A 26132-nucleotide genomic window follows, 5' to 3' on the forward strand; every position below is an offset into this window, starting at 1 on the left:
TAAGGCATACACACAAACAGTCTGCCATCACACAGAGAAATTTAAAGCAACTGCAACATGGCAGCCACACCTGATGCAGCTAAATTAATCTGACCAATTGCTCATCATCTTGCATTTTAGTAGCCTACTTATATGGAGAACATTAAAGAGACATCTAAAAATACAGTAAACACAATTCACCTAATTTTTATAAAGCAACATGTTAAAGACAATTAACTACTGTTCTTGTCCTTGCACAGCATTCAGGTTGATGGCAAAAAAGAGTCCTTCTCAAAACAACCCCAAGGCAAGCCATCTCTCTCTCTCTCTCTTTTTGAGGGGAGCACAAGAGCAGCAATCTTGTAACCATCAACCAACATAACAAACAGTAAAATTCAAAAATAAAACATGTATAATGATCCAGCATGACTAACTATATCCTTTTTGTATCTTTTTAATTGCAGTGTGTGCTGTAATTAGACAATGAGGCTATTCTCACGATGGGGAAAAACCACAGCTTCGTGCCATGGTGGCACATAAGGAGACCCCTGCCGGGAGGCTGCAAACAGCCTCCCTGGTTCGGAGGTCTCTCCAGGATGCCCTGTGTGCTCACGTGGGGCATCCTGGAACTTCCGCCCCTGCTGGCTCTGTGACGGAGCCAGCAGTCATGTGGGCGGCTGATCCGGCCACCCAGCTACGAGCGGCTGCTCATCTGCGGAGACAGAGCGGGCTAAGCCCACTCTCCCTGCAGAACCCCCTCTGGTGCTTCACACCAATCATGTGAAGCACCTCAGTGGGTCTGTGTAGCAAACTAGTGACCTTCTAACTGTCCCAGATGCCCTTCTTAACTAGTCTACAGGTAGCTAACAAGATAATGAAGTCATTCACATAATCTTGCAGGCGGAGGGGCAGGAAGGCAGAGTGGCTGAAAATGATGGGAGTTGTAGTTCAACAACAGCTGGAGAGACAAGATTGCCTTCCCTGGTATAGATGTAACACTGCATGACCTGCTATCAGGAGCACTTCATGCACGTCTTCCCTTTCATGCACAAATTTCCCTCCATTTCATTGTTGGGGCTATGGTTTGCTTTATGTCAACACTAGCATTTTTGCTATTCATTATTAGCCTTTTAAGTCTAGATTTCAAGCCTGCTTCAAACCAAGTTGATGGACTATGGTTTGAAAACATGAATGCAGATATAACCTAAACAATATTTGTTCCAAAACTAAAAAAAGGAAGACAATTGGCATATGAGGGAGTAGATGGGGAGAAGGAAAAGCATATAAACCCACAGAGCACTTCCTGTACCCAACCTGCTGTTGGGAATTCTCTCTGGTAAGAGATACCCTTCTATTACAGCAGAGTGCACAGAGGCACAACACAGCAGAGTCTGCCTAGGCATGTGTGTATGTTGAGAGTGAAAGAAACTTGGAGCCAGTTCATAGTTTCAAATCAATATAAGGAGTCTTTATTGGTGAACTCCATTCTAGATAGTAAAGTGGAGAGATAGGATCTCTAATCTAGCTAGCTAGCTGGATGCAGATGGATGGTTTCTGCATCTCTGCACACATGGTGCAGGGAGAGAGAAGTGTGAGTGTTGCAAGGGTAGAAGAAAGGGAAAAGAGGCAGGAAGTAAGTAAGTCCCTGAGAGTAGCAATCTACATATCAAAAGGATAGTGTCAGAGCAGTAGAGAAGGGATGACCAATGTTTTGACCCCTCTAGCCCTCTGACTCACTAGTCTGTCCCCCTCTGTCATTGAGACATGAGACAGCGCAGAGTCCTCCACTTCTAACACCTTCACCATATCTAATCTGCCCTATTAGGATTAGAAATTGAGCGATATATGGCATTCATCCCAACTGACAAAGCAATGTGAAAAAGTGGCACATGATTATAAAATTATCTCAAGTTTCAGTCTAGCAACCCCAACTTTGTGCCTTTTGGAACTTCTGCAACTCAAAGGGGTTGGTTTATTTGGGTGTGTCCACCAGGGGCGTAGCAAGGTTGGAGTGGGCCCAGAGACAAGATTTTAAAATGGGCCCCCCACTGATATACACACACAAACACACTTCACAATATATAGTGCACTCACACTCACATCCCCATTATGGATACGGTGAATACTTAGTTCACATTGAATTGAGTTTCTTTTACTCTCTGCTCCTGCCGATCTCCAAGAGACGCAACATAATTCATAGGGGGTGCAACACGGGTGGGCGGGGAGTCATGTGGTGTGCTTCTGGGGGGGCCCCCGAGGCAGTGGGGCCCCAAGACTACTGCCTCCGCGGGCCCCAAGACTACTGCCTCCCCTTGCCTAATGGTAGTTACGCCCCTGGTGTCCACGCAAGCTCTTTTAAAAAACAATGTTCTCAGACGTCATTCTTTCAATAGGCAATCAAGTTTTTGTTGGCTGGAGAGGAAATGAAACTCTTGACTGTACATCTGTCCCTGGATAGAAAACTTTCTTAGACTTCCATGCAGGCTACTCTTAGTTTCTCAAAGGAAGACCAGGAATGAAACATAGTAAATAAAATGTAAGATACTGATATTATGAATGTTTAAATTTCTTATTACAAATTGTATTTTGCTCTTACTCAAACTACAGGTCATAACACAAATAGTCAGGTACATACAATGTATTAAGGATGGCCACAGTGAATTTTGCTTAAAATGTTTAAGAAAAGTTTAAACATCAAATCAAAATTTGATGTTTTAAACTATTAATATGCAACTGTTCGGATTTGTTTACAGTTTGGAGTATGGGCCCTTATTGGAAAGTAACTGAAGTGGCATTGCTAGTGTAGCCAAAGTGTTGCTAAAGAAAGGAAGAAATATGTACTAGGGCTGGCTTGTGGTCAGTCTTATAGAGACTGCATTAAGTCCTCAGTATTTATAGAGTCCAGAGCATCCAGGCAACCAAAAGTAATTGGTCAGTAGAGCACTCTTCAGGCTATTCAGCACTATTAGACAGAATGATTAAGCAAGTGAGAGCGAACATGGAAAGGTTGTCAGTTTGGATTGGTTGACAAGTTCCAAGCTACATATATCAGGCCAGATGTGGCCAGACAGAAGAGATGCAGCCAGACAGATCCTGAGGACTCTTCATGTGAAGGACCTGGTGAAGAGGCTAGAAAATAAAAGCAGAGGAGGACTGCTTCAAGCAAGAGAGAGGCTTGAAGGTAAGGTAAGGAGATATATGTGGCACTTTTTTAAAGGGAATTTCTATTAAAAAAACCAAATAATTGCTTTAGTAGTCTGTGACTACCTCTGGGGAGTTTCAGTTGGGGTGAGCAGGGAAGTGGCCAAATTTGAAGATGACATCAAGCTATTGAGGGTAGTGAAATCCACAACAGATTGTGAGGAGCCCCAAAAAGATCTCTCCAAACTGGGGGAGTGGGCGACAAAATGGCAAATGCGGTTCAGTGTAAACAAATGTAAAGTGATGCCCCAATGCATATTGGGGCAAAAAAACCCAAATTCACATATATGCTGATGGGATCTGAGCTGTTGGTGACTGACCAGAAGAAATCTTGGGGTCATGGTGGACAGCTCATTGAAAGTGTCAACTCAGTGAGCAGCAGCTGTGAAAAAGGCTAATTCCATGCTAGGAATCATTAGGAAAGGGATTGAAAATAAAAATGCTAATATTATAATGCCCTTATACAAATCTATGGTGCGATCACATTTGGAGTACTGCGTACAGCTTTGATCACCGTTATCTTAAGAAGGATATCGTAGAACTGGAAAGATGCAGAAGAGGGCAACCAAGATGATCAGGGGCCTGGAGTACCTTCCCTAGGCTACAGCATCTGGGGCTCTTTGCCTTGGAAAAGAGGTGACTAAAGGGAGACATGATCGAAATGTATACAATTATGCATGGAGTGGAGAGAGCAGACAGAGAGAAATTTTTCTCTCTTTCTCACACCAGAACCTGAGTGTCCAGTGGGGGCCCCTGCCAGCCTTACTGGGTCTGACATTGATTCAGCAGCCAAGGCCAGAGAGGTCCCAGGCAGGGCGGGTGGCCAGGCAGGGCAGCCCGACGAGCGGCCAGCCAAGACAACGAGTAGGCAGCAGCAGACAGAGGCACAGCTTAGGGGGATATGGGTGAGAGCTGCCTGATATGGCAGGGCGGAGGTCCAATTAGCAGGGGCGTGGGATGCATCAGTTGTCAGGAGAGATTTAAGGCAGGCTCAGCCAGTGATGAGGGGCAGTTGGAGGGTGAGTGGTGGAGGCCTCTGGAGCCTGGACCAGGGAGGAGGGCTCGAGTGAACCAAACCCCTCCCCTCAAAAACTCTGAGGTCTTGCCTGGGGTCGGTGAGAGGGAGAGGTAAAGCAGCTGTGGAGAGAGCAGTGGCATGACACAGGGGTAACCCCATGAAACTGAAGGTTGGGAAATTCAGGACCAACAAGAGGAAGTACTTTTTCACACAGCGCATAATTAATCTCTGGAATTCCTTGCCATGAGATGTGGTGATGGCCACCAGCTTGGATGGCTTTAAAAGGGGCTTAGACAGATTCATGGAGGACAGGTCTATCAATGGCTACTAGTCTGGTGGCTGTGGGCCATCTCCAGCCTCAGAGGCACGAGGCCTCTCAATACCAGTTGCAGGGGAGCAACAGCAGGAGGGAGGGCATGCACCTACTTCTTGCCTGTGGGCTCCCCAGTGGCATCTGGGGGGCCACTGTGTGAAACAGGATGCTGGACTAGATGGGCCTTGGGCCTGATCCAGCAGGTCTGTTCTTATGTTCTAAAAAGGGAAGCCTGCGATGACAGTTGGAATTGGGGGGCAGGAGGAACACTGATGTTCCTCTGGTGGACAAGAGAAGAAGAACTAAAGTTAAAGACTGTGAACTCTGAGCCTATATTCTCTCCAGAAGAAAGGAGCATTCGCAGGACAAGACTGAAGCCTCCAGAGCAACAGGAGGCCTAAGGATTCCATAGCAATAGTAGAGGCTAGTAGTTGCCAAGCAACCAAGGAAGCTTAGGCTGCAGAGTTAGTAGCCATCTGAGACCTGAAGTATCAAAGTGCCAGTAAAAATCCTGTTGACTGTATGCAGTATGGACTAGCCACTCTCTTCCAGAAACCGTTTTCACTTGTGTCATCTTATACCCTAAACCACTTTCATTTATATATATATTCCCTATTTATGTTTTCCATTTATTATCAATAAATATTTTATGTTTTTATTTATTTTACTTAGTCTCCTCTGTAGTTGTTTCCTATATATAATGCCCATTTGCAGTACTGAGGGGGGGGAGGAGGTTTAATAGGTATTAATAGAAGAGAAAGGGTATTGGTAGCAGCAGGAATGCAATTTGAGGTGGTGATAGTAGAGGGATTGGCACGTACAGGTTCTTCATAGCCATCAAAACTCACGTGGCACATTTTAAAAGGCAGCAATATCATTAGAATGGTTATTTGGCATATATAATCCCTTTCTTTCTGAAAGACATCCATCCATATGACACTTCCAGATGGCTGCAAGTTCAGGCACTGAGTGTACCTGTTTCTACACATCTGACCCTCAACAATAAATATGTAGGGTGCTTATTTTCTGCCAAGACCTCTACAGCTGGTTTCCCGCAATGAGTGCAATGATATCCAGAACAAAACCAGCTGTAGAACAGAAGCAGAGGCATAGAAAGCTTCCATCTGGATATGCCATCTGGACTAATATCCACATCATCCCAGTTGCTGTCTGAGATCATGGACAAAAAAAATTAAGTTTCACCAAATGTACAGTATTAGTAAAAATGGCATTAATCCTAGTTTCAGCAGACAGTCCGCTCTCTTGACATTACTTCTGTGGCACCTTTCCCTGCCAATGTCATGCCAGTATCAGAACGGTCAATTATGATATAGGAATAAGTTATGTCATGAACACCCCCCAGGGTGAAGGTTTTTGACATTACATAAACAGCTGGGAAGGAACTGTTCTAAAGCAGCTCCTATACTACTTGGGTGATGTCAGACAAGGCCTTAAGAGTGGGCAATGCTCAGGCAGGAATAACTGCCCACTTTCATCAGCAAATTCTATCTACATTACACATCTCAACTGTCACATTAGATATCTACTTGGACATGAAACTGACTAGGTAGTCTTGGCTCAGTCACTATCTCTCGGCCTAACACAACTTATGACAGGACTTGACAAATTTTATTTGGAACTAGGAGCCATCCCAAACATTTAGGAGCCAGACAATGGACACTTGACAAAATTACTGAACTTAGAAATGGACACTGTCGTGGGGGCAGTAAAAAAAAATAGACTTCTCTTTATCCCCTACGAATAACATACTTAGAACAGAAAAGAGCTGCCTAGGACAAAGATTTCATTAAATAATTCTACCTCTGAATATCCTAGTCTAAGCACCATAAAGTTCTCCACACAGCAGGCTTTACCATGGGTCTTCTGCGAGGCTTCACAGCAAACTCAAAGTTATCCCAAAAACCTGACACAAAAAGTGGATTTTTTAACCCCGATATCAGGCTGTACTCTTAACATGCTGTGAAAAACCTGAATTGTGTCTGGAGTGCTCCCCGATCGCTCACAGGGACTTTGGGATAAATCTGCCCGAGGAGATGCGAGCTAAAGGGCTTTAAAAAGCCCTGTGCAAAAAACATCCATGGCCCAATTTCTAGGTGCCATTGCTCCCTGGCACCTGAGATTTGTCAAGCCTTGCCTTATGGGATTGTTGCAAGGATAAAATGGAACAAATTATGCATGAGATATTTTGAGGAAGTGTGGAATATAACATATAATAAGTAACATAAAATAAATTACTCTCTGCTGATTTGCATTCTCAGGAGTTTGGCTTATTTTTGTCTCTGTCTCCTTAGTTGACCCCTGTTCAAAGAGCCAGTTAAGTATATTTGCTAATACTGTACTGCATGAAGCCAATGCTTGAGCCCTTCCTTGCAGTTGAGAACTTATGTTACTTTTTTCCTCACGTCCATTACAACCAAGAGACTTTTATTCCTAAGAAGGGCATGGGCAAGAGGGCATTAATTTTGCAGTAAGTATCCCTGGGATCAGTTGCTAGAAACTTTGTGTTTCTTCTGTTCTAAGCATTTGGCATGCACACAATGCAATTCAACAACTGGAATGTAGCTTGTACTTCAAATTTATTAAACAGTATTGTAGAATTAGAACTAAATCAGCTATCCTGGGGTAAGCCATACACAAGATGCTTATACTCCCATGTTTAGGCTGCAGTCCTGAATAGACTTACTGGGAAGTAAATACTTCCAAAGTCAATAGTAAAGTCTGAATATAGAAGATTTTTGGCAGGAGGAGAATATTTCCTGCCTTCTTTCAGAGACACCCTAGATTCAGAAGCTAAGTAGCATTCCCTTTGTGTTATTCAGCTGCCTCACTGAGAGTAGTCCCTTGTGTGTATGTAATCTAGAGTGTTTAATGCAGAAAGACATTAAAATTATAACTAGCCAAGTCTCCAATGAAGAACAAAAGCTTTTGAGTTGACAAAGCAATCCATTGATTCTGCAGGTGAACATGCTGCTCTTTAAACTCATCTTTTCACAGATGGGGAGCCACCTGTGGAGCTGCTGCCTAAAGAAATTTAATCCTTCTTCTCTTGCAGCAGGTGTTGAGGCATTGTCACTTGAAAGATTGTTATGTCCATATGGGCAATGTGAGAGGTACTGGAGCTTAAGCCTGTTTGGGAAGTTCTATCCCTAATCCCAGAAATGTGGAGGATGCTGGGGAATATTCAGTTGTGAAAGAAAAACACTCAGTGTATGCTCAAAGGCACTACCCACATATTTTGTATGTTTCAGACCTGGGTCAAGTTTTGGAACTAAACTCTGTTGAACCTATATTTACTGACTTGCGGTGAAATCTTATGCATATTTACTCAGAAGTATGTCCCCCTGAGTTCATAAGACTTATTTCCAGGAAACTGTGTAAGACTGCAGCTCTAATGTTGAAACAGAACATTCATTAAAGGCTTTTCTTTTATTCTGTAGTACTGTGTGCGTCTTGTTGTATATTCAGAATAAAAGGTTCATGTTATTAAAGGACTTCCCTTATTAAAGGTTTCTGCAGGCAGCATTTACATGATCTTGAGCTGCTTTTGCACCTAAGCTCCAATTTAGTCTCCTGTTTTTTGTTCCCTTGATCTAACTTCAGTATCATGCCTAGAAAGTGGTTAAATTCATGCCCTACCTTTGCAGAGGAGTTTAAGGACCCTGCAGCTTCTGAGATGGCATTGCCAGACGCACGCTAAAGTTTTCTTCCTATTTGCAAAATACCTACAGCCACTGCAAGCATCCTTGGGCACGTTCTGCACAGGAACACAAATGGCCACATTTCAGTCACGAAGGAATCAGCAGATAAGTTCTCCTCCCTCCACTTGTGCAAGTCTAAGATAAATTGTTGCAACAGACCTATACTTCTGAGTTTAAGTCAGTTTTTTTAAAAAATCCCCATATCCAATCAGCTCAGTGTTGAGGATCCATGTCCCAAGAATATGGTCAGAAACCTGCTACAGAAACTGCTGAATACAAAAGGATGCCCACTGTTCCATCTGCAAACTGTTGAAGAGTAATTAAGCTGGGCTAACGTGAGATTCTGAGCCACTTAATAGTGCAGCAGGGAAATGACTTGATTATCAAGCCAGAGGTTGCAGGTTCGAATCCCCGCTGGTATGTTTCTCAGACTATGGGAGACACCTATATTGGACAGCAGCAATATAGGAAGATGCTGAAAAGAATCATCTCATACTGCATGGGAGGAGACAATGGCAAACCCCTCCTGTATTCTACCAAATACAACCACAGGGCTCCGTGGTCGACAGGAGTTGAAACTAACCTGATGGCACACTATACCTTAATGTGAGATTAGTGGAAATTGGAGAACCACTGCTCACTATGGACCCTTGCTAACCACTTGTTTTTCACTGGTTTATCATTTCAGTGGATACACTGTTGCCATACAAGTAGAGTTGCTAAGTTTTTTACTGATCTCAGATCCTCCATCATTAACAATAAATTTGGCTGCAGACATTAACAGGTACTGGTAATTATACTGGCACAGTAGTGCCAGTAGTTTCAACATTCTACCATTATATGCCCTGAACAATCTATTGCTTATAAAATCAAAACCATTTATCTGATCTGCCTGGCCATCAGCACACATTCACTAGGTGAGAAGAGACACCTCCCCTGCAAATTTGGTGAAGATCCATTGAAATATGGCTTAGATAGCAGTTTAAAGTAATGAGGCTCCATGCACCCACACTTTGCCAGGACTTTACCTCGTGTCAGCCAGGACAAGTTTCCAGGATTGAAACGCCCTATTAAATCTATTGCAGATTATTTTAGGACTGTAGGTAAATAGGTGACATTTTGGAGTAGCACTGTGCCTTGTAGAGATGCATCAGGCAGAAATCCATCAGGGGCATCTCTAGGATGGCATCTCCAGCGTGGTGTAGTGGTTAGAGTGTGGAACTAGGACTGGGGAGACCCGAGTTCAAATCCCCATTCAGCCATGATACTTGCTGGGAGACTCTGGGCCAGTCACTTCTCTCTCAGCCTAACCTACTTCACAGGGTTGTTGTGAGGAGAAACTTAAGTATGTAGTACACCACTCTGGGCTCCTTGGAGGGAGAGCAGGATATAAAATGTAGATGATGACGATAGGAAGTGATTGGTGAAGCTGCACTTGTTGAATGTGCTAGATGCATCCCTTCCCAGCCCAAAATCCAGCTGAAGGACCATGTGAGTGTATGGAACTTCATTACTAAAGCCAACATGATATACGAGATTGTAAAAAGTCTTTATAGCTTCTATGGTGTGGAAGATAGGGATGTGCATGGTCCGGAGCGGTCCGGACCGGCACTGAAGGGGGGTCTCCCTTTAAGGGCGGGGAGGGTTTACTTACCCCTCCCGCCGCTTTGCCCCCTCCAGCGCCCGTATTCTTAGTAGAAGCCGCCCCTTCTGCCTCCTCCAGTGCCAATGCCGCCTGGGCGCGCGCGCGGCTTTGCTTTTAAAAGTTCCTTTTGCTGGCGCTGAGGGATTAAACACCAAACAGAAGCCGGCAGAGCACCGCGCCGGCCGGCGGCTCCCCCATGCTCAGCTGCCCAGCAGCCACTGAGAACGCCCAGCGAGGACGCGCCGTCGCCATCGCCGACGCCGCGGCCCCCAGGCAACCCTAACTTCCGGCTTCCATGCGACTTCCCCCAGCATACAGAGTGGCTGCATTCTGCCACTCTGTATGCGGGGGGAAGTCGCATGGAAGCCAGAAGTTAGGGTTGCCTGGGGGCCGCGGCGTCGGCGATGGTCCATGCTGCAGGTCATCCATCAGGCTTACCAAGGCTGTCTCAACCCCATAGCCAGCTCTAAAGCTCTGAAATGGGTCTAGAGATCGGTTTCCTCCAAAACTGCCTGGAGCTGGTTGGCCACCACCCTCTCAATCACCTCACCCAACCAAGAGTTTGGAGATTGGCCTGTAACTGTCCATTGCTAAGGGGTCTAGAGAAGGCTTCTTAAGGAGTGGTCTAACCATTGCTTATCTCCATTCAGACAAGGAGGCACCCTAACCTCCCTCAGCAATGCATTTATGATATTAACTAGGCCACTTCTAACAATCTCCCTACTAGATAGAAGCAGCCACGTTGGAGAAGGATTCAGAGAACAAGTGGTAGGCCGCACCGCCCCAATCAGGTTGTCCACATCCTCAGGAGTTCTTTGATGAGGAACTTTGTCGAAAGCTTTTTGGAAGTCCAAGTATACTATATCAACTGAATCACCTTTATCCACACACCTGTTGACACTCTCAAATAACTCCAAAAGGTTGGTGAGGCAAGATTTACCTTTGCAGAAACCATGCTGCAGGTCCTTCAGCTGGGCCTGTTCTTCTATATGCTTAACAATTTTATCCTTAAGAATGCTTTCCATAAATTTGCCTGCAACAGTTGCTAAGCTAATCAGTCTGTAATTTTCCAGATCCCCCCTGGATCCTTTTGAATATCAGTGTTATATTGGCTTCTTCCAGTCCTCCGGTACAGAGCCTGATTGTAGGGATAAGTTATATATTTTTGCAAAGAGGTCAGCAATTTCACAATTGAATTATTTAAAGATTCTTGGGTGGATGCCATCTGGCCTTGGCAATTTGTTAATTTTTAATTTTTTCCAGGCAGTTTAGAACATCATCTCTATCTAATTCCGTTCTTTAGCCTCTGTCCCTGAGAAGCTCAGTTCAGGAACATATACACTCAATATCTTCTGCCGTAAAGACAGATGCAAAGAACTCATTTAGCTTCTTTGCAATCTCCATATCTTCCTTAATAATCCCTTTCACTCCCTCATCATCTAGCAGACTAACTGCCTCCCTGGCAGGGTTTCTGCTTCTGATGTATTTAAAGAAGTTTTTGTTATTCCACCTGATGCTTTTAAGTAAATGTTCCTCAGACTCCCTTTTCACCTCCCTTATTGTCTCCTTGCATTTATTTTGCCAGAGTTTGTGTTCCTTTCTGTTCTCTTCATTTGGGAAAGCTTTCCAGTATCTGAAGGAAATCTTCTTCCCCTTTACAGCTTCCTTGACTGTACTTGCCAGGCAAGCATCCTCCCAGACATGGTGGTACCTTTCCTCCTTTTTGGTATACATTCTAACTGGGCTTCTATTATTGTGATTTTAAAGAAACTCCATGCATTCTGGAGCAAAGTTACTCACCTGATTTTCCCTTTCAGTTTTATTTTTACCCAACTCATTTCAGAGAAATTTCCACTTCTGAAATTCAAAGTTTCTGTGTTAGACTTTATGCCAGTCACTTCTCTCCCAGGCTGGCCGAGAGACAACTTAACAGTGTTATGAGAATAAGCATAACCATGTACACTGTTCTGGGCTCCTTGAAGGAAGAACCTTCCTTCAGTAAGTAGTGTTTGAGCCTTGAGGTTTTTGATACAATTCACCTGTGTCTCTTATTTTTTTAGGCAGCATTGTCCAATCATGAATGTTTTGGCTTTTGTTGAGGTTGAGTTCTAATCTATGTAGTTTGTTTGAGATACATGACAAGAGATACATGACAACTGGAGATCTATACGATTTCCAGTTGTTGCAAATTGTTGGAGACCTTTATAATGTGCTGTGCAAAGTTCTTTTATTTCTTAATTGAACAATGGTGTATGTTGGCATGAACATGGCATTTCTGTTGACTCAAGTTAAAAGAATCTCAGGGTCAAGAACAGAAAAGGCCTAGTCTGGGCCTGAGATCTTAAGAGCATCAGTCCATCAAGCCTAGGAGTCTGAATGACAATAGATGCTACTGCCAATCAAAGCCCTAGGCTTGATGGACTGATGGTCAGACTCCAGGCAAGCCTCCCAGCCTTGGGGGTCCCTCCCAGAATGACCCACACACTTGCGCGGAGCCAAGCGGCCCCCAACTGGCTCCATGATGGAGCCGGTAGTTGTTTGGACAGCCAATCCGGCCGCCCAGGGCTCGACAACTATTTGTCTGTGGGGAGAGCAGGCTTAACTCGCTCTCCCCGCCAAAACCCTCTCGGCTCTACACACCGATCATGTGTAGAGCCTCATTATCTCTATGGTTTCACACTAGTTGTGACCCTCTTAAAACTATACCTCAAAGCTGCTGCTATATCACTGACTCATATGGTACATCAACCATGTGTAAAAGCATCCATGAAGTAGTTTACCTGGATTACATGCATGCTTCCCAACTAGCGTCAGCAATCCTAGTGGAGTTGCAGCTCCAGAGTGGAAAGTAACCACAGCAGCTGGATAACCCATGTGACCTACATTTTCAGACCTAACCAATACAACATAGTAACAACATAGTAGTCCAGTTACACTGGGGTCTATACCACAAAGGAAACATGAATATTGGGCCTAAGGTGATGCTGCGTATTAGTAAAAATCCTATTAGTAAAAAGCCTATGTCATATGGCTTATGACAGAGGTTCTCAAACTTGGGTCCCCAGAGGTTGCTGAAGTACCACTTCCATCATCTCCAGCCACAAACGCCTTTGGCCAATGGGGATAATGACAGAAAACGGCCTTTGGCCACTGTAGCTGGGGATCATGGGAGTTATAGTCCAGCAATCTGGGAACCCAAGTTTGAGAACTTATGAGATGGATACTGGTAGGCACTGCTGTACTACAGATAAGGAATGTCACTAGCTGACACCCAGAGTAGAATTCCAAGGATGCTCACAAGGAGAGAATGCTCTTAACTCAGCAGAGCCTTTCGAGCAACAGAGAGCACGTGCAGCAGGGAGAAGGGAGCAATTTTTCTTACTCTCACCTGCCTCTGTAAGTGCTCTTTGCCTTCCAAGAATATCTCCCTAAAGGCTGTATGAGCCTCTGGAATAGATTGTTCTGGAAGGTGAGGAGCACTTACAGAGGCAGGAAAGCTCAGATAAAATCGCACACACACCCCCACACACACTCTGCTGCTTTTGAATACTCTGCCTATGGCTGTGGGGATGTAGCTCCTTACTCCATCCTTGGAATGGTCCTCTGTATGTCAGCCACAGCCAGCGTTTTTAGCTTGTTGTATACAGAGAAGAGATGAATCAGTGTTCAAGCTGTTTACTGTTTCTCAACCTAGACTGCTTAAATTCCCAGGCTCCCAACAGCTAGTTTAATCACATCTTGTGATTGTTCTTTCTGTTCTTTAAATTTCTAATCCGCTTGACTATGGAGAGGCCTGAACTCTCAAAGGGAGAGTGACTTTAGTGAAAATCTTCATCAGCAGTGAAAGGCACTGGAGGGTTCACCTATTTAGCAAGCACTAACCTTGCTCTAGTTGCCCTCAGTTTCCTGAATAACACACCCAGTCCAGGAAGCAAAGCAGCTCCATTTGCTTCAGAACGTCACCATGTCGCTAAATCTGATTGGACATATAATGTCAGGACACCATCACATTCACTATGCTATCCCTCACTGTCTGGGACCATTCTATGAAATCCTAATCAGGAGGGGAAATGGTGCTGAAGCAGCAGCAAATCAGGGGAACAATAGCAGGAACTGGTATGGAAAAAAGGTAAATATGAGGAGATTTTTCATGAATTCCTTTGGGTGTGATGGAGGAAGCATGAAATGCACTACAAAAAATAAATTCAGGGGAATAATCAGCAGATCCCTAGCTATGGAACATACACCTTATAAACCCAGGAATCATGAAACAGATAATGAATAAAGAACCTCATGATTTCTATGAAAAAAAATCAGAGGTTTTCAACATTCACAGCCTGCTTTTATAATTTGCTGACCTGGCAAATAAACATAGAGAATCACATTCAGGGATTCCTGTGGCTTTACCAGCTGCTGAAGGATGTTAAGATGATTTTGACCCATATGGCTGATCTATTAGCCAGATCAAAAGCCACCTTTGATTTATCTTGCATAAAAGCCATTATTTGATACAACACTGGGTGCAAGGGAAGCATGAAGATGCCAGGACAAGACTAGAGAAGACAAGCACTCTATACTAGTCACTTTTAGTCAGCACAGAGTCAACCAGTGCAGCCTATGTGTCTGATACTGTAGTAGTAAGCATTTACATTTCATATCAGAACTGATAATCAGCACAAAAGGATGGAGTACATAATTGAAATTAATATTCAGAAATACTCAGCATTCTACAAATGTTTGCCACTGAGAGGAGAAAAGTAATTCAAGAAGCAATGCTCTTGCTCTGAATTATCCTTGTTTGCCATCAGTGATATCATCAAGAAACCAAATCTGATTAGCTAAGGGACAACTTCACTGTTACTATGAAGAAAAAGAGTAGTTTTAAAACAAAAGTTGGTGCTGAAGCAGTAGCCAATTGAGACTGATGAATACCAGCAAAGAGGCACAAACAAGGGTAAGTTTGGGAAGTTATTTCAGGAAACTTTCTGGTTTTGTGAAAGCCTCCTTTTTGTCTCAAAAATGTTTGCTAGAGAACATTTGACTGGAGGTATACCATTTTTTGATATAGAGATTCCATTAAGCTGTCTATGTTTGTAATAGCTTCTAACTCTATCTATAAATAAAGTCATGAAAAGCAGTGGCCATACATCTTATGCTAGTGAAGTCCAAGCTAATTATATATTTGTGTAGAGCATTTCTTTTTCAGTCTTAAATCTACTACTAATATATAATCCATTTCACTTTACAATTCAAAGTTCTAATATTGTGAATAATGTGAAAAATGTAATTTCTACAAAACGTTGACTTTGCTTGAATGTCCCATTAATTGGCCTTTAGAATTGATACAAGCTAAATTCCTTCTTCTATTCCAACTCTGGTTTTCTTATTCTTTCTTACCATAATTTCTTCAGATATACAGTATTACTAATTTCCCCCTGTACCTCAGAACTCCTCTCTACGGCAAAGCACACAACAGGTTTGGGAAGTATAAGGCTCAGCTAAGTTACCAGACAGCTCATTCTTCAACCTCAATGGCTGAGAACTTTGCTTTTTAAGACGTGTTTGAGCAACTAGGGTGAACAGAGAATATGCAAATATCCTTTACTGAATGAAACACAAGTCTGAATTGGTGTTGGCAGATCACAGTATCACACCACCCTCAGCAGCCTGTGAACTGAAAGGATTTTTTTAAACATTATTATTATTCAGATAGTTGGCTGAAAAATCCTGCCAGAATAAAGCTGCTGTCAATGGACAACAAAAAATCTTTTCAGAACAAAATAAAATTAGGAACTTAACCATTACACTCAAGTGTAGTGAAAAGGTTATTTTCGTTCATTCAACCAGGACATTCATGGTTTTAAGTTGTGTGTGTGTGTGTGTGTGTGTGTGTATGTCTAACTTCAAGTTGTTCCAGGATTTTCTCTAGTCTCTATCTGTCAGCAATCAAATGAAGAAGGCCAATTATGAAACTCTACACTTTAGTACCTACCTACACAAATGCAAGTCCTTATGTCTCTCACCCCCGCATATACAGAGGGGATGAAAGAAGCTAATGCACATGAAATTTTTTAATAGATTGCAAAAGAATTTGGGGGGAGAGATATCTCTGACAATTTTTTTAAAATCTTTAAAGACACATTTGTTCATCCAGGCTTTTAATTAAATACAGTTTTAATTTTGTGTAATGTTTTAACTTTTTGCTGTCATAGGAACATAGGAAACTGCCATATACTGAGTCAGACCATTGGTCTATCTAGCTCAGTATTGTCTTCACAGACTGGCAGCGGCCTCTCCAAGGTTGCAGGCAGGAATCTCTCTCAGCCCTATGAGTGTGTGTTTAAATAGGTCCTTTGGGGACGGCCTCTTAATTTCCCCCCCAAGAAAGGTGACACCACATTACCACAAAACTGGAGACCGATAACCCTCACAAATATCGATTACAGAATCTTTGCCAAAATCCTAAATAATAGATTGGCGAAAGTGGCCCCTAAATTGGTCCACAGCTTGCAGACAAGTGCTATCTCGGGAAGAAAGATGACAGACTCATTGTGTCTGCTGAGAGAACTTTTTTACTCTATACAGAATGAAAGTTGGAAAGGTCACCTCCTCTTATTGGATCAAGTTAAGGCCTTTGACAAAGTGAACCACAATTATCTGTGGACATTGTTGAAAGCTAAAGGTATACCACCCCTATTCGTGACTTGGATACAGCTGCTCTATACGAATGCAAAGGTGACACCACAGATTAATGGATGGCGGGGCTACCCAATCACTTTGCATTCGGGTGTCCGCCAAGGATGCCCACACTGAGCCCATTACTTTATGTTATGGCCCTGGATCCGATCCTGATCAGGATTCAGAGAGAACCCCATCTGCAAGGACTCTCGGTCTCTATCCCCCCACCCTGCGAGACCTTCCCGGGAGGGAGGAGGAGGGAGAGTGATGGGATAGCCGAACCACCTGTCCACTCAGAACTGCATTCTGAGTTTAAGGTAAAATTTGTAGCTCATGCCGATGATGTTATATTACTGTTATCGAATGAAAATGAAATCCCTGTAATACTAAACCTCTTCTGGGAATATGGCAAGATCTCAGGCTCAGAATTAAATGCTGACAAAAGCGTATTTGTTAAAATGGACCCCGGACGTCAGCAACTCTCGTGCCTACCCATCTCTGAATGTAAAAGCGAAGGGGCCCCAGAGTCCAAACTGAAGTGGGTAGATACAGTAAACATTTTGGGGATTGAATATGGGATTAAGGAAAAGGCCTGGGGGGGAAATTGGACAGATTAGGAAAAAAAATTAATGCTTAAAATCACCATGTGGAAAAAATGGAGCCTTGCCATGTACCAGAAAGCGGTTTACATCCGGACTTACCTGATACCCCCGGTGCATAACCTGGCGGTAGTCTATCCTCCCCTGCTCGATCTCCTTCGGAGAGTTGAAAGCCGAATCTTCCGTCTAGTATGGCACACAGCGTCCTTCCCTTCGGCCCGCACGGTAGCATTTAAGGAGGTTGAGCGGGAAGGCCTAGCCCTACCTGCCCTGCAACCCTAGTCATGTCCTACAATTTTGGAAACTGGATTTTCATGAATGTCCATGATATGTCCAACCTCCTGCAAAAAACCTGGGTCTCGCTTTTCGCTCTGTGTTGGCACAAGTCAGCACAGCATGGTGGGGGAAAGGATCTTTCAATGGCAATATCACACAAGTATTAAAAAGAGAACACCCAGACTACTTGAGAGATATGTTATTCACACTTAAAAAATGGAAGGTTGAACCGGATCTATTTAAAGGATCCTCCTCAGTTAAGCAGCTAAGGAAAACAATTTATGGAGAGATTCTAGAAGTGGGTTTCTTAAAACCTGATTTAGAACGTAAACGCTACAAACACCGCACTTCACAGTACTTGTTGCAACCCGATCACCCTATCGCTCTCTTTAAGGAGAAAAAGGTCCCTTTCCATTCATAGGAAACAAGGTGGCGCTTATACCATCAAGTACTACCACTTAATGCGGCTAAGCCATGGCTCCCAGAGGACCAGCAAGAGTGCCCTAAAATCACCTGCAAACAGAAAGTTAGTGAGCTAGGCAAAACATTCAGGGAAACCCACTCACATTTCTTAAAAGAGTGTGTGGTAGCCAAAAGAGTGTGGCAGGGAGTAAGCAAGCTGTTAGAGTGGCCTGATTTGGAAAAACAGACTTGGGAAGAACTAACCTCAGGTTTGAGCGATAGAACCTCCTTTTGAGGTCCCAGAAAGAAACCTTCAAGGAAACGGGACGGAACGGGTGCCCCCATACTAGGGAATTGGAACGTTCCCCTTCTCGTAATCAGGTTAGTCAACCTGTATGTCATTTATGCAATGCTCGTGCATAGGAATAGGGAGGGAAGATGCGACCAAGAGGTTCACGCAGATGAGACAGTAAATCTCTTCTGGAAAAGTTTGTATGGTTATGTGCAAAAAGACAAGAGTATCTCTTCTAAACAGCAATGGGACAAATTGTGGAAATGGACGTCGGACGTAACCCCCCCCCCCCGATTACCTGATGTGCCTTGTAATCCCCCACCCGCAAGTTACAGTACTACCTGCATATATTTCATAACCTTGTAGGTTTCCAACTCCTTGTGTGTAAATCTTTGTAGATATACAGGTGAAACTCGGAAAATTAGAATATCATGCAAAAGTCCATTAATTTCAGTAATGCAAATTAAAAGGTGAAACTGATATATGAGACAGACGCATTACATGCAAAGCGAGATAAGTCAAGCCTTAATTTGTTATAATTGTGATGATCGTGGCGTACAGCTCATGAAAACCCCAAATCCACAATCTCAGAAAATTAGAATATTATATGGAACCAAGAAGACAAGGATTGAAGAATAGAACAATATCGGACCTCTGAAAAGTATACAGTGTACTGTGCTTGATTGGCCAGCAAACTCGCCTGACCTGACCCCATAGAGAATCTATGGGGCATTGCCAAGAGAAGGATGAGAGACATGAGACCAAACAATGCAGAATTGCTGAAGGCCGCTAATGAAGCATCCTGGTCTTCCATAATACCTCATCAGTGCCACAGGCTGATAGCATCCATGCCACGCCGCATTGAGGCAGTAATTGCTGCAAAAGGGGCCCAAACCAAGTACTGAATACATATGCATGCTTATACTTTTCAGAGGTCCGATATTGTTCTATTCTTCAATCCTTGTCTTCTTGGTTCCATGTAATATTCTAATTTTCTGAGATTGTGGATTTGGGGTTTTCATGAGCTGTACGCCATGATCATCACAATTATAACAAATTAAGGCTTGACTTATCTCGCTTTGCATGTAATGCGTCTGTCTCATATATCAGTTTCACCTTTTAATTTGCATTACTGAAATTAATGGACTTTTGTATGATATTCTAATTTTCCGAGTTTCACCTGTATGATGTACAAACAACCACTTTGTATATAATTGTGCTTTGGCAATGTACTGTATGCTTTGGTAGTTTGTTGGTTCAATTAAAAAAAATCTTATCCTATCTTGGAGAAGCCAGGGAGGGAACTTGAAACCTTCTGCTCTTCCCAGAGCGGCTCCATCCCCTGAGGGGAATATCTTACAGTGCTCACACATCCAGTCTCCCATTCATATGCAACCAGGGCAGATCCTGCTTAGCTATGGGGACAAGTCATGCTTGCTACCAGAAGACCAGCTCTCCTCTCCCTGTCATTTATTTTAACCAATGTTTTAATTTCTTTCTTGTCATTTATCTGTTTTAACTAATATTTTAACTTTTCTGTTTTTGTTGTAAACTGCCCAGAGACGCAAGTTTTGGGCAGTATAAAAATATGTTAAATAAGTAAATATGTAAATATGAAGTTTTAGTTTTTACTTGCTAAACTAGCTACTAAACCTCTCAAGTTTTTGATGTCCTTTTTTCCTTTTCCATGATCCTTCTCTGTGAGGAACAGCATAGAGCTCTGATGACAACAAAGTCAACAGCACAATCAGCCTCAGAGATGGAGGAGGGTAGATATCCCTGTTAATACCCACAATTCAACAAAAGTCATGAAGGAGTTCAGTCCATTCTTGGCCTCCCTCCCTCAGATTTGCCATCCAATATGGGGCAAGTGGGGCAGGCTGGCCCAGCAATGGGTCTTAAAAGCAATCTCATTCTAATCCATCAGACATTTATATAATTATTTCTCTTAGCCGCCCACCATGGGGATGTGTGTCTTCGAGGCGGAACTCTCATGACACGCTGCGAGAGTTCCAGGCAAAGACATAAGCAAGGACAGAGAAATTGGGGCCCGATTGGGAAGGAGCCGCATGAGGGAATTGGCGGGCCCGGACGCAATGGGGAGGCGGCAGCCTTGGCCGCGGTGGCGAGGCGGCAGCGGGCCCGGATGTGGTGGCAAGGCAGCAGCGGTTTTGGGCCCGGCTGCAGTGGTGAGGTGGCAGCAGGGTGAGGAGACAGCCCAGGAGGGAACAGGCTGGCTTTAAAGCTGGCCAGAAACAGTGGGCGGGGGGGGGACCAGTTTGGGTGGGAAACGCCTGCCCCAAATACTGCACAGATGTTCTGTGCAGGGTCGGCTAGTTAGTTTTAAAAGGCTGTCCAAGAGAACAGCTATTCAGAAGTGTGCTGGAAGTCCCACACAGCATGTCACCCACCCCCTTGCAGGTGCTGCTCACAGTTCCAGCAGCATTCATTTGAAGAAGCGAATGTCGTAACCATGACAGCAAGTGTTTCAGTCACCAGGGGCTTCAGAATAACACTGCTGGAACCTGGTGAGTGGCACCTGCGAAGGGGTACACACACACTGGGCAGGACGTCCAGAACTTTTCCGGATGGCTGTGCTAGTGTACAAACTTTTAAAACTAACTTCTGAATAGGGCTACTGTATAGGTCTCTTCAGGGATTCAAATGAATGTGTGGTGTTCTCTCTAAGGCGTGCACACGCTCACAAGTTTGTTGATGTCCGCTCAGTTAATTTTAGATCCCACTCAGGTCAAATTAAGAATGCCCCATTCTGAATGCATGTGTGCACACACTGCCTTGATACTGCCACCCAGAACAAAATTCATTCCATGCAGAGATGAAAAAAAATATTAGAGAGAATACTGGTGGAGTGATGGGACTTGCAGCCGCTGCAGCTTAGCTTGCTGTATAGTTTACATGTAATCTAATATAAAGCCAGAGGGGGCAGTATAGTTTCCGCTGTATTGGTTGGGCTAGCTAGGAGTTTCTTTTCTCCTTCCTGTTCCTGATCTTTTGTGTATGAGTCAGTAAGTTAAGTACTGACCTCTTATGCCTTTGTGTCCCAAGTAAAGTTCTTTTAAAAACCTTCCACTGGTGTCTGCTCTGTAATCCATGCAGACAGGACACACTCTGCAACATAGAGAGGGGGATGTGTGGAGAGGGGACAATGGAAGCTCAATGCCAATGTGCTCCATGGTCACATGCCTTGCTGTCCTTGCGTTCAGTACTCGTATGCAGAGACTAGTACTGAATAAGGGGAGATATTCCCATTAACAAAAACTTTGGCTGAGAAGCACTGAATATGGGGACAGTGGCATGTGTGACCAGAGCATATCAATGCTGGGGCATAAGTAGCCACAGAGCATGTCAGTGCCATGGCTAACTGGCATGCTCCCATTTGTCTCCCCATGCATTTACTGTCCTTGCCTGAACAGGGCTATCCCAATCATAATGCCTGAACAAGGCTATGTTCAAGGCAAGTGCCTGAACAGGGCTATGCTATCATACGTTTCTACTGAAACCTGACTACGAGACTGGAGTCTGACTAACCTAAGCCCAGGCAGGTCCAACTGTGCACACTGCTGCTGAGCTGGAGAACAGCTTTGTGAGGCATCACAATGGGGATGGGCCACAGCTCAGGAGCAGAGCAAAGGCCTTGCATGCAAAAAGTCAGGTTCAATTCCTGTAATCTCTAGGCAGGAAAGACTCCTGTCTGAAACCCTGAAGAGCGCTGCCAGTTACTGTAGACAGTACTGAGCTAGATAGACCAATGGTCTGATTCAATATACGGCAGCTTCCTATGTACTACTATGCTGCACAGGGTGGTAGCCATTCTGCATAATTCAGGTCAAGGCCTGCATAATTCAGGCCAACACATACTTATTATAATTATACTTAATTAAGTGGTCCCTACAGTAATTTACTATGGAATTTCTCAGGCAGGAGAAATTCTCCTGTAAAACTAAGGAGAAGTTCACTCCAAAATCTAAACTAAGATTATTTCACAGATAGATGGGATTATTTTGAAATTAACAATTACAATGAATAATTATATCATTTTAGGGCTTGTTTGGGTGATTCATTCACTATACAGGAAACCGCTAGGAGATCTTCAGGAGATTTGGGGCAGGGTGTTATCAGTATGTGGATGACACCCAAATCTTTTTCTCCATGTCAACATCATCAGGAGACAGCATAACTTCTCAAGAGAAGTTATTCTCAATAGAACCAATATTCTCAAGAGAACTTTTTAAATTTTTAAAATTTTAATTGTTGAAATATTTTAATTTTTTTATTGGTTGTTTTTATTGTTTTGTAAACCACCCAGAGAACGTGCGTTTGGGGCGGTATAAAAATATGCTAAATAAATAAATAAATAAATAAATAAATAAATGCCTGGAGGTGGTGATGGGCTGGATGAGAGATAACAAACTGAGACTGAATCCAGATAAGACTGAGGTACTCATTGTGCAGGGTCGAAACTTGGGAAATGATTTTGATCTGCCTGTTCTGGATGAGGTCACCCTTCCCCAGAAGGAATAGGTACACAGTCTGGGGGTGCTTCTGGACACAACCCTCTCTGAGCCACACCACCCATTGAGATCACCAGGATAAGTTTGTTTGCAGTTGCCACCTGCTCGTCTGGTACTCGGGGATAGGCCTTCTCCGTTGCTGCCCTGAGGCTTTGGAACGCACTCCCTGCTGAAATAAGAGCCATCTCTTACAACTTTTTAAAAGGCAGTCAAGACACATTTGTTCACCCAGGCTTTTAACTAGATACTGTTTTAATAGTTTGATGGTTTTTAATAGTATTAACATTGTTTTAAATTCTAAATTGGTGTAATGTTTTAGCCTTTTTACTTGTTTGTATTGGTTTGTTGTAAACTGCCCAGAGACTTGCATTTTGGGCGGTCTACAAATATGTTAAACAAACAAACAATCCTGGAATTATCATTCTTATGGTGAGTATCCCCATTCCCTGATCATATAAGTTATTAGGACTCACAATCTGAATCCTCTCAAGTGAGTTTGCCTGACCCTGCAAGCCAGTAATGTGGAACAGAAGCAGGTGAATTCATTGCATGCTGGCCTGATGAACTCTATGAAATTATTGTGGAGGTAAACAGGGTGGGTAAGGATAGTAATGGCAAATGCATTGCCACTATTACAGTGTGTTCTTTGTGAAGAAATACAGTGCATCAAGGAATGCTAGGCAGAACAGTTTATTCCACAAAATATTGATTTGTTTCGAAGAAGCACCCTGGCATGCAGAAATGCAGAGGAGTAAGTCACGGGAGTTACAAATCCAGGTGGCGCCAGAATGGCGCATTTTAGTATTAATAGAACATTTGATCATCTGAACAGGGCCCTTTAGCCGGCATCATTGCTTTAAAAATACTGCTTTTTGCCAGAGATACAAATTCTGCATTTAGCTTTACCTCTTATTCAGCAGAACCAGAGCCAGTCCATCCATACAGATGAACCAGGCGATCAGCTGAACTTCCCACCTTATTCTGGCCACCTTGTTACCCGAACATTTTCCACCCATGTCTCTTCTCACAATTATCTTCTTGAGGTCTCACTTTATGTGAGCTTCATAGGGGTGGATATCCTTCCACCTGCCTTCTCTCCCCCCCCCCCCACTTTTTTTGACAATTATGTCAGGCAGGCAAAGCTGTTCAGAGGCCGGAAGAGAGTGGAAGGAAGGATGGAAGGGAGGGAGGGCCCTTGGCATCCCTGCCAGTCTTGTCTCTTCTGCCAGGAAGCCACCATACTTCTTTTGCAGCCAGAAAATAATCCCTCTCCTTCCTTTCTTCTTTCCTTCGTTCCTGACTGAATCCCTGCATGCTGCTTTCCCACCTCTTCCAAGATTTGATCAGGTGTTTGTGAAACACAGACCATGAGATGTTTAAGCCGGAGTACAGTACTCACACTCCAACCGGTTTCGTCTCATTGACTTCATTATTGTTAATGTATGCACACCAGTTTCTATACTGAACGTGGGGTGCAAGGCCAAAGTCCTACTTCGCTTAGGTGCCAAAAACTCTTGGGCCAGCCCTGCATGGCAGGATCACCCAGTGGTTTAAGCTCACTCTACTAGAACTTTCACCTTGAAAGATATCACTCAAGGTGGCAACCAAATGCAGGAAAGGAAGGAAATCATTCCATGCACTTTCATACTTTCTCTAAACCATCACTTTTAGTGAAAAGACTTCAGTAGCTATAGCAGCATATCTATTTGAATTTACAGTCCGGTTCATATGAACAGGGAGGGCACTGATGCATGTATACTGTATCAGAACACTTGCAAGACACATCCTCCCATGTGGATGACACAGAGAAAGGAAAGGTCCCTGATACAATGTAAATAACAGATTCTAATTCCATCAGTTACAGTGAAAGTAATACAAGCCTCTTCTTTAGGTTTTTCTTTTTCTTTTTACATAATCCACACAAACCTAGTAGTCCCACTCCTGTTAAAATAATGGTAGGTGGTGGTCTCAAGGGAAGGAACACAAAACAAGGCTGTAGGGACTTCATTCTCACAATAGCAACAGCTATATTGTTAGTTCCTTCAAGGTGCTTATTTATTTTATTGCCGTGGAACCAGACCTCTGCCAGGAATTTAAAAGTAATCAGCTTTATTCTTCCTTGTTGAACTTATGCTGCATAAATAGCTTAATGGGCCAGTCAGGCTGGCTCTCTCTCCCTCTCCCGTTCTCTGTATGCATTCATATATACAGACACATGTATACAATATATACCTTGTTTTTCTATATTAACACATACTCAAAGTGGCTGACAGTTTTGTTTACAAACAGTAAACAATAAAACAGCATATTAACCGTAACAATGCCATGAATAATTCTAAATACTTGCATCCCTAGCATAACTGCCTTAATATTTATGTGCAAAAATATTCTGCTGAAAGACTACGGATATGTTTTCTGAAATCCATGCATCAAGTCTTTGCTGATTGTAATGCTCAGACATTCTTTCTTCAAAGAAGAAATCTGTTGCTCCAGTGGAATGAATGAATGCAAGTTCAACAGGGCCAGAGATAGCATCAGACACAGCTTGGCTATGGACTCATGGGCACTGAATGGAAACATCCAAGAACTAGGAATATGAGGTTTAAACTGACATAGTTGTTTGCTAGATGATTTAAAAAATGTTACCCAAATATGCAAACACTGAGCATTTAAAAAAGAGAATATCAACAACCAAGTTCCAATGTAGCCTTTTGCAATTCAAATTAAATTAATTTAAATCAACTCCCATAGTTGGTTTAGAATATGACAAAATGAAATCTGAATGTACTCCTGCTCAGGAACTTTGCCTTCCATTATGTAGCACATAATGTTAAATTACATTACTTTTTTATTTCAATCAGTGAGTTCCACATGTTTTGAAGGCAGAGGGAGAATAAATCGGATAATAGCATTCCTGCTACAATGTTGCTCAATTCCTTATTTTTGGCATGCATTCAATTTAGTGCTACTCTTTCAGTGGGGATTCAGTTAATTCACTTTTACCATCTGTCTTCTAAGCTGCCTCCTTATTTTCATTACTCAAGTCTAGCTGTAATAATCATAGAAGACTAAAGGGGGGAAGGGAGGTATGAAGATTAGCAGCAGCCATATTGACATGAGTTCCATATGAACCTCTTAACAAAAGCCATGCAAACAGGAAAGCAAATGCCTTGAGACTTGCAAGGTGAAAGACAAGCACAAGTGAAAAGCAAACAAACAATGCTAATTAGCCTCCAGCATCAGGACGTTTTCTCTAACACTGTGGCATTTCCCAGAAGCCTATTGGGTGGTCCATAGCCCCCTTCTGCAATATTCAGTTGTGGTTGTTGGGTATGTTCCATGGTACACTCTCAGTTCAGAATCTTAAAAGGAAGAGAGGCATGGAGCAGAAGAAGAGGAGAGAGATGTGCAAAGCTAAAGTATCCCTTCTCCTCTCCTTCCATAGCAGTGGAAAGAAAAAAACCTCCAGCAGCAAGTA

General features: G+C 43.2%; 1 protein-coding gene across 3 annotated transcripts in view; it reads right to left on the reverse strand.

Annotated features, from left to right (window-relative positions):
- The window catches only part of ACSL6 (acyl-CoA synthetase long chain family member 6), a 166467-nt gene that overhangs the window by 124508 nt on the left and 15827 nt on the right, over nucleotides 1-26132 (reverse strand). The window contains exon 2 of one of the 3 annotated variants that reach the window (XM_053296875.1): nucleotides 8169-8286. The exons of the other annotated variants lie outside the window; for them this stretch is intronic. The gene's annotated coding sequence lies outside the window, so the exon portion shown is untranslated. The remainder of the gene's footprint in view (nucleotides 1-8168; nucleotides 8287-26132) is intronic. 3 annotated transcript variants of the gene reach the window in all.

The sequence above is a fragment of the Hemicordylus capensis genome, chromosome 2 (genome assembly GCF_027244095.1).
Source record: "Hemicordylus capensis ecotype Gifberg chromosome 2, rHemCap1.1.pri, whole genome shotgun sequence".
Classification (NCBI taxonomy): Eukaryota; Metazoa; Chordata; class Lepidosauria; order Squamata; family Cordylidae; genus Hemicordylus; species Hemicordylus capensis.